Source organism: Lissotriton helveticus, chromosome 1_1, assembly GCF_964261635.1.
Source record: "Lissotriton helveticus chromosome 1_1, aLisHel1.1, whole genome shotgun sequence".
Lineage (NCBI taxonomy): Eukaryota > Metazoa > Chordata > Amphibia > Caudata > Salamandridae > Lissotriton > Lissotriton helveticus.
In genome coordinates this window covers 390,560,119-390,576,000 of record NC_136057.1, presented here as the reverse complement: position 1 = coordinate 390,576,000, position 15,882 = coordinate 390,560,119, and positions in this window count along the sequence as shown.

Here is a 15,882-nt window from a genome sequence, read left to right as displayed (position 1 = left end):
CAATTAATTATAGTGCTGCATAAAAGAGAGATTTGGAGGAGAACCCCCGACCTGCCAGTACATTCATCAAAGAAGTGGCACTGACAGCATCAGAGGCAAGGGAAACGGTCCCAAATATTTAGAAGAACTTTGGAAAGATTAAAATGACATGTTTAGATTGTGGCAAATTAATTTCATGTGGACAGATGAGTGTTACTCTATAAATACAGCATATGAACATCATCATAGTCGATGGTTGGTAGAGACATTTTGACTGTATCCTGGACCTGCCCGTCCTCGCCCAAAATGGCGCCGGAATAAATGGGACTCGTAACTCCTTGTTGTGTACTGGTTGCAGAACCTTGAAATCACGAGATACGTATGCAGTTTTGAAGCACATGGCGGGCGGGGACGAGAATTGATTGAGTATTTCGACATCCCTATTGATATTAAGTTCTGATGTGTTATTGATTACTGTACTATTGAAAGTTCGAATTAACGTCACGCATGGTACTTGCCCGCAAATGTATATCTAGATAATTTTATTGTAACTGGCCCTGTCGTATTTTAATTATAAAATGTACGTCCACCGATTCCGCAACTGTTAGACACCTTAGTTCTTGCAACCTAATGGCCCGCCCGTTACGTTCCTCTACAGTGTAAATGTCTACTCATCATATACGATTACAGTTTGCTCCGTGGCCGGCCCACGTGGTTATAGGCTCGTATTTGTATAATGAAATTTTCACAATAAAGGTTTTTAAAAGAAAACATGGTAGTAGTATATACATTGGTAAAGTTTTTAATAATAGTCACTGTTTTAGAATCATTAAAAGGCAAGTGAAATAAAGCAGACCAATTACATGAAGGGTAAAAGGTATAATACGCAGGAACGCAGTAAAGATAAATGGTCAAGGGCTGTTGTGTTTTCTACTCCTGCAACATAAAGTGATCGATAAGAATCTCATATTCAGGCGTATCGGCGACTAAGACAGCAGGTCGACCCTCTTTTGCTCAACGGCTCCGTCATGGGACGAAGAAACGCCCTTTTTCTCGAAAAAAGAATATATTTTACTTGCAGGACAGTTGTAAATTTTCCGGGAAAGTACATTAGCCTGGAACATTATAACATATATTTAAGAAAAAATAATGTTCGGAAGTAATAAAAAGCGTAATTTTTAGGTCATATGACCAAGCCTTTCATCATTAGAATAAGAAAAGTAAAATGAACCAATGAAAAGTTTTATTAACAAGTCACATGACCTGTTATGCTTACGTTACGCGCTGCGCGTCGCGCCCCGGATGACTTCCGGATGCGCTAACGCGGCGCGTCATATGACGCATTACGCGACAACGCAGGTCCAGAATATAGTCAAAATGTCTCCACCAACCAGCGGTCGGAACACAACCCCTTTCAGCAGGCTAAATAGTTCTGTTAAATGACAACAGAAGGGACAGGCAACAAGAACCATCAGTCAAAGAGGGGAGGGCTAGTTCTTCTCTACCGGGTTACATTGGGGCGCTACCGGAACTGATCGAATTGGTAGTCTACAGTGTTTCTGGATGTTTCAGACTGAAGCTGGCAATAGCATGAGAGCACCACCATTTCGTAGCTCCGTCGTGGCCATTCCGCGAGCAATCATGGCAGCCGCTCTTTATCGTTATTTTGGGCGGGGTGGGTGGCGGAGCCGAGCTGTATTGCAGCCATCATGGTGTGGAGTTCAGTTCATCTCACTAGTTTCGTATTTGTCATGAGGCGTTGTTCTTAATTTTTTTATTTTAGCGAGGTCAAAAAGAGATCCCATTAGTGGCCTACTGATTTTGCTCGATTCCTTTTGTTTTTTTACACGATTTTTCGTTATCTGCAAAGACTAAACAGAGTATTGCGACTCTGTGTTTGTTTGTAAATAGAGAATGAACCAAAGAGAACCAATTCTAAAAGAGTAAATGCTTGGATAACAATCAATCAAATGGAGAGAGAAGCAGGCACGACGTATTACAACGGGGGCAAAGGCCTGCGTTAACTACCTTTCACTATCTGCAAAGAGATTGTACTCCTAATAGAAATGTGGGGGGGGGGGCAGCATTCAAAGCAGATCAGTGTGCATAAACACGAAAATGTTTTTACTTACCACGTACTTGACATTCGACAGCTTATGATATTTGCTATTAAAAAACCATTGAAATTCACTGAAAAAACCATAGGTTATAGACCATATATAGTTAGGAATTAGCATTTACAAAACCTTGAAAATTCACTGAAAAAACCATAGGTTATAGACCATATATAGTTAGGAATTAGCATTTACAAAACCTTGAAAATTCACTGAAAAAACCATAGGTTATAGACCATATATCGTTAGGAATTAGCATTTAAAAAACCTTATTTTACCCACACAAAACCATTGAAATTCCATATATAGTTAGTTGCACTAACTATATATCGCGCACCCGCAATCCACTGCTGATGATGTCACATATTACATCATTCATGACATGGTCAGTGACATCACTGATGACATCACTGATGACATCTCAAATGACATCACTGATGACATCACTGATGACATCACTGATGACATCTCATTTGACATCAATGACCACATCACTGATGATATCATTCATGTGACAATACAATGCATCTCCTCACATTTTAATATAACCTCTGTTTCACCCAGTGTTAAATACAGAGTATAATTTTTGAAACCATTGACACACCAATACTAGTTACTACATACGCACTCACTGATTCCTACGTCTACACACACCTTCACTCATTCACCCATACAATCATTCATACATACAATCACTCATCTTTACAACACTATCATATGCACTCATACACCTATACAGACACTCACAGTCTTCCACTCATCCATGGAGTTACTCACACACCTAGTCAGTCCTGTAAAGAATCAATGACACTTCCATTTTCTTGTCTATACAGTTAAACATAGAGCACCTTACATTTTCAAACATATACTAACACATACTTACCTTCTTATACAATCATTGATACAAGTACACATTGATCTGCACAGAGTCATACACCTCCCAGCCAGCCACACACACACTCAGTCTCCCATACAAATACTTGGGCAATCAATCAATAACCCATATAGTTACTCATATAGCTACTGATCAACACATGCAGCAGTTTATAGAACAACAGACATAATGATGCACAAATTAAGACAGTTTAGTCACTAACCCATGCACTCAGTGAGACACATTTAATCACTCAGTCATACAGTCAGTCATGCACCTACTAAATCCTTCGTCCAGACACTTACACATCCACTCATTCTTCAATATGTAAGACATATTTAAACTTTACAGAAACAAAAAATCACTGGATGTTGTTATCAGTCATGTCATCAGTGATGTCATTTGAGATGTCATCAGTGATGTCATCAGTGATGTCACTGACCATGTCATGAATGATGTAATATGTGACATCATCAGCAGTGGATTGCGGGTGCGCGATATATAGTTAGTGCAACTAACTATATATGGAATTTCAATGGTTTTGTGTGGGTAAAATAAGGTTTTTTAAATGCTAATTCCTAACGATATATGGTCTATAACCTATGGTTTTTTCAGTGAATTTTCAAGGTTTTGTAAATGCTAATTCCTAACTATATATGGTCTATAACCTATGTTTTTTTCAGTGAATTTTCAAGGTTTTGTAAATGCTAATTCCTAACTATATATGGTCTATAACCTATGGTTTTTTCAGTGAATATATATATATATATATATATATATATATATATATATATATATATATATGAAAGAACGTTTCTTACTTACTTATTTTAATTGTAAAAACTATTGTCTGTATTGCAGTTGCCTATATTTGTTTGTGGCAAGCTGTGGGGCCATTTCAAGATGCACTTTGTTAGTGATTTGATTTATTTCAGATTTATTTGGATGATTTTTAAATTGTCTCTGTGGCTATTCAACCAGATGTCCTTCTGGTTAGCTGTAACTAATGTATTTTAGTAAGTACTAGCACTCTAGAGCTGGTCGTTGGCTATGCACTTTTTCGTAGTGGCAGGGCCATTTTGAAATGCGCTTTATCAATGAGTTACTTTGTTTTGGATGATTCATAAATTATCTATGCAGCTCTTTAATTGATGCCAACTGTTCCTTGTCAGATAATTCGTATTATCATCATTTTAGAAGGAAATACTTTTCTGTACATTTATTGCTTTCAAAATAAAAAGTGTAACATTAATACAAACCCCATTATCGTTAAGATCAAGCATACATTTTAAAGCAGTTATATGAGATCTAAAGTTTTGGGATAAAAAAGGAGTTTTAAATAGGGACGCCTAAAATTGGAGTAAAAATCACAGAATAGCATAAAATAGATTGGACTTTGCTAGGTCTGCCCATCACAAGGACAGAGAATAGACTCAAGGGGGGGGGGCAAATATTTCAAAGTGGGAATAGCAACTAAATGATGAACAATTCCAAGTCTGAATCTGGTTAAGACAAAGCGGTGCAGTTGATTTGTGACCGGGTTAGATAACTCCTCAAGCTGGAGCGTTTGATACAATATAGCAGTCGGTTTTTCCCCTTCCAATCGCATATGAGATTCTGTTCTATAATTCATAAAACTGTCCTTAATAGTCAGTTTGGTTAGTGTAGTCACTTGTAGGGTATTGGACTGAATCGGCAAATTGAACAAACAAATGTATGTCATATTAATATATCTTAACCACGGAATACACATTCCCTTGTCCAGAGACAGACAATCGAAAATTGATTGACTTCGTAAAACTGGTCTCTTCTTTGACCCAAACAGAACGCCATAGTAACAAAGGGCGTAGTAAAATTAAATCCACTAGATACTGTAACCCTACCGCCCGATGTGTTATCTCAGTTGGAGCAGAAGTGGGTAGATGTAATAAGCTCTTGAGGAAACAATTTTCCTCAGTCTGCAGTGCCTTGCTGTTACAGTAACCCCATACAGCAGCTCCATAGGTAACAGCTCTGGCCTTATAGCTGTCATTACTGATTCCATCGATAATGTAATTTAGGGTGTCATGTGCATGCTGAGGGGGGGCCTTTACATAAGAAATGATTTTCTTTTTAAAATGTGTTTTAATTGAGAGATGTCCTATTACTCAATTTAATCAGATTCACATTTTCGACCTCAGAAGGATGCGAGGATGAAGCTGCCTTGCTGAGATGGATACACATGACTTCCAGATCACCACAGATTTCAGAGGGTAGCATAAACTCTGGCTGGCACAGAGGCCATGTCAATCTGATGAGCTAACTGGGGTGCATTTTTTTGTAGCTTACGGAAATTCCAACTCCACCTGTAAGGACGTAAGAAAAAACATTAACTGCGGTGAACTTCATTCCAAAGACAGAGCCGAATTCCTCTGGCATTCTACACATTCATTTAGTATCCAATTCCAAGTATCAGTACTCCACATACACCTAATTATCTTTGGTATAAAATTGATCAGGGCAATAAAATAGAAGTATCTTCCCAACATCACTTGACATAGGTTATAAATTAATCCTCTCTACATTTTAGTGGAACTGCTGAATAAATGTAGCTTAAATGTGTACCCAAAAAGAGTTGGGAGCCACTGGAATATTGGACGAAAAATTGAGGTTCCAGACATCGCATTCCGCCTTGCTCCCCAAATTTCTCTTGAAATGTGTTTTCGATGCCCGCATTTATAAACTCGCTGCACTTGACTCGCATCTTCAAAATCTAAGAGGAAGCAGAAGAGACTTGACACAACTTTGTGATTCAGAATGACGTCATGGGAAATGTCACCACGTGACCTGTGATGCCAGTAATGTCACAGTGAGTGACGTTACACACTCTTTGATCCTCATTAAATCACAACAAACTGAGTAGAAAATAGTCCAACAATAAGTGTCAAAATATTAACATACACTAAAATGTTACACAATGAGGCATAAGGAGTCACATGGGGAGGACAAGCAGCGACAGCAGCAACTGCTGCTAGTACCCAAGTGACACCTCTGCAAATTACTCTGCTACAGAATGCCTAGCACAGAAGCGCACATATCAACTCTTTTGTGTGCTAGAGACTCAAGTGGGAGGCTTGCTAAAAACGGAGGGGCTGATTTACGAGGCATTTGCGCCGCCGCTGAGTCACTTCTGTGACACAGCGGTGGCGTAAAGCATCTAGAGAGATGCATCACGCCGTAAACCCCTACGCCACATTATACCTGCGCCAAGTATAATTTGGGCGTACCGTCTCAGTGTGGGCGGTCCGTCGCAGGAAGGCCTCGGAAAAGTGCCTGAGTGAAATCTTGTAGATTTCACTCAGTCACTTTTCCGACGCGGCAGCATCAAAACCTTGTGCCTGCTTTAAGCAGGCGTAAGGCGAGCCGCAGCATGTTGGAGATAGGCCGGGTTAAAACAGTGCTGGAGTTGCGTCGCACCCGCAACACGACTCTAGCACTGCGCCAACCTTACGGCAACATATACGACACGCATCTGCCTACCCGTGCACATTGTAAATGCGGCGCATCCGTGGTGGCGCACAGGTAGTTTTCCGTGTCGCAAGTTGTCTGGCGCATCCCTGCTGATTTGCAGAGATGCGCCAGACCTTGTATATCTGCCCCATAGAATATCACAGCACAGTGTGACCAGCGGAGTTCCCAAAACACCTTCTGGTATGGATAACAACATTTTTAACAGAGTCTCTCTCTGACATATATATATATTACCTACTGGCGGTCGCCAGTAGGTATATATAGTTAGGATTTTTTCCCTATGGGATTTTTGAAAATTCTATGTCTAATAACTTTGGCGTTTGTGGACGGAATTGGCTGAAATTTTCAGGAAAATTGAACATTTTGTTTCTGAGCAGCCCCTGGAAATTTGGGGGGGGGGGTTCGTCAAGGGGGGGCCGAGAAAAAAGGGGGGTCCCAAAACGTGTTTTTAACATTGAGTTTTCCATAGGGCGGTTGGCCTCACTTTTAGCCCGAACGGCTGAATGGATTTCCACGAAACTTGGCAAAATTGTAGGGACTGGTAGCCCGATGTGCCTTTGCTAGGTCTCAATATATGTGCTTCAGTGGATTTTGAGAAATTAACGTTCAAAAAAAGATATATATCTGTAACAGCGGACCGGGCAGCGCTCCGGTTCGCGGACTTTACGCGTAACGGAACTTCGCGTAGCGAAGCTGATTGGCTCTCCGGTGTCTGTCAACATTCTAAACAGTCCGGAGCGGCCGCCATCTTGTCTCTCGGTAGGATTGAGAGACAAGAGGAGGCCAAAACAAAGGGGGAAATGACCATAAGGGGGCATAGTAGATCCTCCCTGACCCCCTAGGTTTAATGTGGAGGCTTTAAAAGGGCCCCGCGGGGCAAAAAAATTTTTTTTTGTTTTTTTGGGCAGCGTACTATAAGGAAAAAAGAATGATAGACTTTTCAAATACTGTATGTTAATTGATTGTTGGTTTTGTTGATTATTTTTATTTTTTTTTATTTTTTAAGCAATTATTTATTATTGTAATTGTGTTTCAAAATTTAATAACATTTCTAACATTTCACTAGTTTATGAATTACATATAAAAATGATTAAAGACTCAAATATTTTTTTAATATTACATATAATTTTATTTTTCGGATTGTTTTTCAAAATTTAATAGAATGTCTAACATTTGACTGTCAGATATGTCCTCTTGTTGAGTGAACATAACTTCCCACATTTGACCGTCATCATAATGAAGTAAATGATCCACAGATTCTACACATTGAACTAATTCATGGTCCCGTGATTCATCCATGAAATCTGAGTCATCATTATCCTCAATATCTTTTTCTGTGTTGTTCTCCAGAACAATTTCGAAGGAAATATTCTGCTCACCTTCCATTTTATTGCTGTAATTTTCATAAAAAATAATTATATCAGTAGAGATAGGGCACTGTTGGGTTTAAGTTCAGACAGGTACTTGTGAGTTTATAACAGAGAAGTAATCTATGGGCACTGTATGGTTTCAGGCGTGAAGTAGTACTATTAAAAAGTGCCTGTGAAGAAGCCTAAGTAAATTCATAATTATACCACAGAAACCTAAATCAATCCATAATTATAATAAAGAAGCCTTTCTCAATGTCTAACTCTTACAGAGGGATAGTATATACCTATCTGAAAATGTTTTCAAATTTATAAAATAATATCTCACCTTCTAAAAACAAGTTTAAGTTGTGAGTGAAAATGATCTTGCAATGTAGTTCAGGAAGTAGTAGTCAAAATGGCTGTGTTTCTCTCTCTTCCTTTATATATACTCAGGTACATAACCAATCAAATGTCAGGTAAAAAAAGTAGAAAATGAAAGTAACATTTTAATTGGTTGTCAATTCCAACACTTCAGATGTGTTTTGTGAAGTAATTTACCTCAGGGTATTTAGAGAGGTGTACAGGCTAAATGGTTAAATGGAATTTCAATCAAATTTGTGAAAATGGTAGGGATTGGTATGTAGTATGAGCCAATCTATATTTGGTGAAAGTGTCTCCAGTCGCTTTTCTGTAAACTACTTTCCCACCTTTTTTGATGGTGCGCTTCCCAGGGAGCGACCCGGTACGCGAACTGGCGAGCGCCCCGGTACGCGAACCTTAAGCGTTACGGGAGTCCACCATTTTGTGTTTTGGTCGAATTAAGATACAAGATGGAGGGCAAATAATGTTCAGAATGGGCAGAAGGGGGCACAGTAGACTTATCTTGACCCCCTAGGTTTTCTGAGGGTGGCTGAGGAGGCCCATATGTGCGAAAAAAAAACATTTTTTTAAAAATTTAGCGAGGTTAGCTCCCGGTTCGCGTACCGGGTAGCGTCCCAGGGAGCGTACTTTGTTGAAAATTAGTGAAAAAAGTTAGAGTAAAATAATAATTGTGAGTGATCAGATGTAGGGTAGCTCTGAGAAGAGCTTTTGGGTTTATGGTACATTTAGGTACTTATAAGTAGGTACCAATGCACAGTCTTAAATTCAGAATGAAAATTCTGTTGCCCTCATCTGAGAAGTGAACTCCATCTCCTCTGTAGATATCTTGCATGTAGTAACGCAAGTTATTGTTGTACAGGGAGCCCATTCCATGGTCTCTCATGTAAGCTGAAACAGATTTGTTTACATGCTTCCTCGACTTCTCAATTTGTGGACAAAATTGGTTTCACCACCTCCATTTCTGTCTTTGGCATATATTTGAATATACCAAGGCAGTCTGAGGAAAAAGTGCCATTAATTGCTCAAAGGTGTCCTTTAAAAGCATTTCCAGACCTACCCCAGTCAAAGTGCCCAAATCATTACCTCCACAGTGCACAATTAACAGGTCAGGTTTTGGCAAATGCATAAAGGTTTTCACCAATGGTATCAATTGGTGACATTTTAATCCTCTGTGGCCAAACCACTTAATTTCCACATCTTGTAAATTGAGGTTAGGTAAATTCCTGTTCTCAGCATACCTCTGAGCCCAATAGATGTAACTATGTCCAACAATCCAGACAGAAAACATGGTGAGAGAAGGTTCTCCTGCAGTCAGATGAAGTGTGGCAATGAAATGGCAGTTGAAAAAATAAGAGTTTAAAATGAAAAAAACTGTGGAGTTTCTGTGTTAATGAAGCAGTAACAGTGATTGGTGGATTTTGATTGCTGAAAACAGAAAGTTAGGGTGCATGGATGAGTTCTTTGAAAGATGTATTTTGAGTGGTCAAGAAAAAATCATTAAATGAAAGAATGCACTGGATATGAGGTGCACTGAGAGTTCAGAGTTCAATTGCAACATTGTTGTGTGAACTTGCAAACACCAGAGGCCTTCAAGGAGGTGGTTGCTATGCAAAAAAGGCAGAAAGGGCAGAGGGGGGAAGGGTTTTGATTTGAAAAAAAGTGAGGGAAGAGTTTTGATTGGGTGACATGAGAGATATGTGTGAAGAATTACAGCATTTCTGTGCTTTTGATAGCTGCAGACTCTGGAGTGCATACCTTTTGCTCTGCTGAAGACAAATTGGTGTGTTTCTGAGACTGTTTTGAAACTCAAAGTATTTGCTAAGGTGAGAAAAGATTTCTTTAATTTAGATAGAGAATAGTGTGCTTTAAGGAGAAAATTATGAAGAAAGTTGTGTTTTTCAAATGTTGCTTTGTCTCAAGTGTTTTACAAATAGATTTTGTTTCTTTGAGAAATTGTAATTGGAGAAAATGTGAAGTATTAGTACTGACAGGGTTTTTTTGTGCATAGGAGCTGTGGAATGTAGTAAATAGGTCCACGCTTGAAGGTAGTTTTCCAGTAGTTTATTTGAGCAGATAAATTAATTCAGATACAAGCTCAATTGGGTACTTAAGGGACCTAGGGGAGACCCCACCAGGAGCTCCTATCCAGGTGCTCAGCCCATCTAAACTGTCACTACTTAGGCAAAGTACTAACATTCTGACAGCTTCACTCATGAACATTCCATAGATGGTAGATAGATATCACATTAGGAATCACAGGATATTATATAGTGTTTTCAAATTATGACTTGAAAATCGTTTTTGAGGAAAAGGAATGGTTATAATATTTATGACAAGGACATAATGGTGTATGCTTCTTTATAAGGCAATTGAGTGTCTCTGATGTTATTTTTCCCATTTTAATGTAAGACCTTTCCCTGTGGAGCAAATTGCTTGTAAATATGCTCCCACCTGTGCATGGCAAATTTAGATTTTGAATGTTTGCGTTACATAGCCATGTTAAAAGTGACACAAACATGCTGCAAAGGCAATCAAAAAACGCTTTTATGTGTCTTAAGGACATTTTAAGTCATTTCCCCATGTGCAGTGTTTTCAAATTATGATTTGAAAATCGTTTTTGGGGAAAAGGAATGGTTTTAATATTTATGACAAGGACATAATGGTGTATGCTTCTTTATAAGGCAATTGAGTGTCTCTGATGTTATTTTTCCCATTTTAATGTAAGACCTTTCCCTGTGGAGCAAATTCCTTGTAAATATGCTCCCACCTGTGCATGGCAAATTTAGATTTTGAATGTTTGTGTTACATAGCCATGTTAAAAGTGACCCAACCATGCTGGAAAGGCAATCAAAAAACGCTTTCATGTGTCTTAAGGACATTTTAAGTCATTTCCCCATGTGCAGTGTTTTCAAATTATGATTTGAAAATCGTTTTTGGGGAAAAGGAATGGTTTTTAAATTTATGACAAGGACATAATGGTGTATGCTTCTTTATAAGGCATTTCAGTGTCTCTGATGTCATTTTTCCCATATTACATTAAAAGACCTTTCCCCGTGGAGCACATTCCTTGTAAATATGGTCCCACCTGTGCATGGTAAATTTAGATTTTGACTGTTTGAGTTACATAGCCATGTTAAAAGTGACCCAAAAAAGTTGCAAAGGCTTTAAAAAAACACTTTCATGTGTCTTAAGGACATTTTAAGTCATTTCCCCGTGGGCAGTGTTTTCAAATTATGACTTGAAAATCGTTTTTGAGGTAAAGGAATGTTGTTAAAATGTATGTGCTCCATATGCCCCCAAATTTCTTTTTCAGGGGTGCAGCAGGGTGTTCTTGAGACACCCCTGCACCTTTGGAAAAATTCCTAATTTGCGATGAGCTAATTGCTAATTGCAAATTGCACCTTCATTCCTATGGGCCTCCTGGCCCATGGAAATGAATGGGTAATTTGCAATTAGCAATTTGCTCATCGCAAATTCGGAATGGTAAAGAATCGCTATTTATTCCTTAAAATTCGCTATTTAGGAAATGCAAAATAGTATGATGATACATATGGCGGTTCATCTCTAACAAGATAAGAAGCTTAGGGATACATTTATGATGACTGGCGCAATGAAGTGGACATCACTTACTTCATTGGTAGGCCTTTACATGTATTATCTCCTCTGTATTCTTCATCAAGCGTAACTTTGATCTGCAATCCTGAGTAGGCCTCACCTTAAACAAACCTCTGGATAGGCCACACCTTATCGTCATCCTGAATTAATCATTTAAAATGCTAGGGACAGATTTATGATAGGTGTATGCCTCTTTTGCGCCACTGTGCGTCACTTTTCTGATGCAGCGGCGGTGCAAAAGATTTGCTATGAGGCGACAAAATTACAAATTGATGCATTTAGGCAGATGTGTCATGGTGTAAAAAAAACGTGCCACATGAAACCGATGCAGCAGTGATGCAAAAGATGCACCATGTTGCAAGACAGGCCTCACTTGGGGCCATATGTATCAAGCTAATTAGCATTCGCAAAGGCCGAAATTCTGCAAATTTCGGCCTTTGCGAATGCTAATTAGACAAATGGGATGTATCAAACAAGTTTGATGCAAAATAAGGAATAGCAAAATTTGCTAATCATTATTTTGCGATTGCACTGAAGGATTTGCAAATTTTGCGATTCCTTAAATGCAATGTATCAAACAAAAAATATGCAAAAAATGCCATTAAGGATTTGCAAATTACCACCAACTTCTAGTTGGTGGTAATTTGCGAATTCTTTTCAAAAAGCTTTTTTTCCAAAAAACAAAAGGTGCCATATGACGCCCATACATGCCCTTAGGGCATGTATGTGCGCCATATGCCCCCAAATTTCTTTTTCAGGGGGTGCAGCAGGGTGTTCTTCAGACACCCCTGCACCCTTGGAAAAATTCCTAATTTGCGATGAGCTAATTGCTAATGGCAAATTGCACCTTCATTCCTATGGGCCTCCTGGCCCATGGAAATGAATGAGTAATTTGCAATTAGCAATTTGCTCATTGCAAATTAGGAATGGTAAAGAATCGCTATTTATTCCTTAAAATTCGCTATTTAGGAAATGCAAAATAGTTTGATGATACATATGGCAGTTCATCTCTAACAAGATAAGAAGCATAGGGATAGATTTATGATGACTGACACAATGAAGTGGACATAACTTACTTCATTGGTAGGCCTTTACATGTATTATCTCCTCTGTATTCTTCATCGAGCGTAACTTTGATCTGCAATCCTGAGTAGGCCTCACCTTAAACAAACCTCTGGATAGGCCACACCTTATCGTCATCCTGAATTAATCATTTAAAATGCTAGGGACAGATTTATGATAGGTGTATGCCTCTTTTGCGCCACTGTGCGTCACTTTTCTGATGCAGCGGCGGTGCAAAAGATTTGCTATGAGGCGACAAAATTACAAATTGATGCATTTAGGCAGATGTGTCATGGTGTAAAAAAACCGTGCCACATGAAACCGATGCAGCAGTGATGCAAAAGATGCACCATGTTGCAAGACAGGCCTCACTTGGGGCCATATGTATCAAGCTAATTAGCATTCGCAAAGGCCGAAATTCTGCGAATTTCGGCCTTTGCGAATGCTAATTAGACAAATGGTATGTATCAAACAAGTTTGATGCAAAATAAGGAATAGCAAAATTTGCTATTCCTTATTTTGCGATTGCACTGAAGGATTTGCAAATTTTGCGATTCCTTAAATGCAATGTATCAAACAAAAAATATGCAAAAAATGCCATTAAGGATTTGCAAATTACCACCAACTTCTAGTTGGTGGTAATTTGCGAATTCTTTTCAAAAAGCTTTTTTTCCAAAAAACAAAAGGTGCCATATGACGCCCATACATGCCCTTAGGGCATGTATGTGTGCCATATGCCCCCAAATTTCTTTTTCAGGGGTGCAGCAGGGTGTTCTTGAGACACCCCTGCACCCTTGGAAAAATTCCTAATTTGTGATGAGCTAATTGCTAATCGCAAATTGCACCTTCATTCCTATGGGCCTCCTGGCCCATGGAAATGAATGGATAATTTGCAATTAGCAATTTGCTCATCGCAAATTAGGAATGGTAAAGAATCGCTATTTATTCCTTAAAATTCGCTATTTAGGAAATGCAAAATAGTTTGATGATACATATGGCGGTTCATCTCTAACAAGATAAGAAGCTTAGGGATACATTTATGATGACTGGCGCAATGAAGTGGACATCACTTACTTCATTGGTAGACCTTTACATGTATTATCTCCTCTGTATTCTTCATCAAGTGTAACTTTCATCTGCAATCCTGAGTAGGCCTCACCTTAAACAAACCTCTGGATAGGCCACACCTTATCGTCATCCTGAATTAATCATTTAAAATGCTAGGGACAGATTTATGATAGGTGTATGCCTCTTTTGCGCCACTGTGGTCACTTTTCTGATGCAGCGGCGGTGCAAAAGATTTGCTATGAGGCGACAAAATTACAAATTGATGCATTTAGGCAGATGTGTCATGGTGTAAAAAAACCGTGCCACATGAAACCGATGCAGCAGTGATGCAAAAGATGCACCATGTTGCAAGACAGGCCTCACTTGGGGCCATATGTATCAAGCTAATTAGCATTCGCAAAGGCCGAAATTCTGCGAATTTTGGCATTTGCGAATGCTAATTAGACAAATGGTATGTATCAAACAAGTTTGATGCAAAATAAGGAATACCAAAATTTGCTATTCCTTATTTTGCGATTGCACTTAAGGATTTGCAAATTTTGCGATTCCTTAAATGCAATGTATCAAACAAAAAATATGCAAAAAATGCCATTAAGGATTTGCAAATTACCACCAACTTCTAGTTGGTGGTAATTTGCGAATTCTTTTCAAAAAGCTTTTTTTCAAAAAAACAAAAGGTGCCATATGATGCCCATACATGCCCTTAGGGCATGTATGTGCGCCATATGCCCCCAAATTTCTTTTTCAGGGGTGCAGCAGGGTGTTCTTGAGACACCCCTGCACCTTTGGAAAAATTCCTAATTTGCGATGAGCTAATTGCTAATCGCAAATTGCACCTTCATTCCTATGGGCCTCCTGGCCCATGGAAATGAATGAGTAATTTGCAATTAGCAATTTGCTCATCGCAAATTAGGAATGGTAAAGAATAGCTATTTATTCCTTAAAATTCGCTATTTAGGAAATGCAAAATATTTTGATGATACATATGGCAGTTTATCTCTAACAAGATAAGAAGCTTAGGGATAGATTTATGATGACTGGCGTATCACCAGTGATGTGCCAGTCATCCTGTGCCGCTGTTCCGCCACCCATGGTGTGCTGCATTTACAATGCGGCGCAGCATGGGGCAAAAATGGCACAGATGCGTGACGCATCTGTGCCGTTAAGGTGGCGCATTGCTGGAGTTGTATCGCAAGTGCGATGCAGCTCCAGCAACGCTCAGGGGTGCCCCATCTCCACAATGTTGCGTCAAGACCTATGCCTGCTTCAAGCAGGCGCAGGGTTTTGACGCAGCTTTCTCCTATCTGATTGTAAATGCGGCACACCATGGGTGGCAGAGCAGCGGTGCACGTTAACTGGTGCATGCCTGGGGATGTGCCAGTTAACATAAATCTGCCCCTTTACATTTAAGTATGTGCAGGGGACACAGAGTCGGTGAGGCTTATCCAAGGTTAAGAAGAGATGAGTCCTGTTCAGTGAAAAATTTGACATAGGCTTCACCTGCTCAGCATCGCTGGACATGGCTAAATAATAGCTGCAAAATGTTACTCTTGTTAAACAATTTTACTATTATAATCTCTGAGATTTGTCTCTTACTCTGCAACATCTCATTGTTGTTATCTTTCTTTAAAGATAAAGACAACATCAACATGAGCGACAATCAGCAATCAGTTGATTTCGACCTCATCATTGAACTCGTAATTGAAACATCAGTGGATGTTGATCCCTTGGATGATTTAAATCCTGAGGATGAAGAAGAACGTGATGAGGATGCAGATTTGTCAGAATTATATGACATAGGATGGGAAGCTGACGTGCTTGAGCCTATGGAACTATAAACATTTATTTTAAAAATTTATAATAAATAAAAAGTAAAAATGTAAACCGTTTAATTTAAAAATAAAGACACCTTCAAAAACAGGTTATGTGT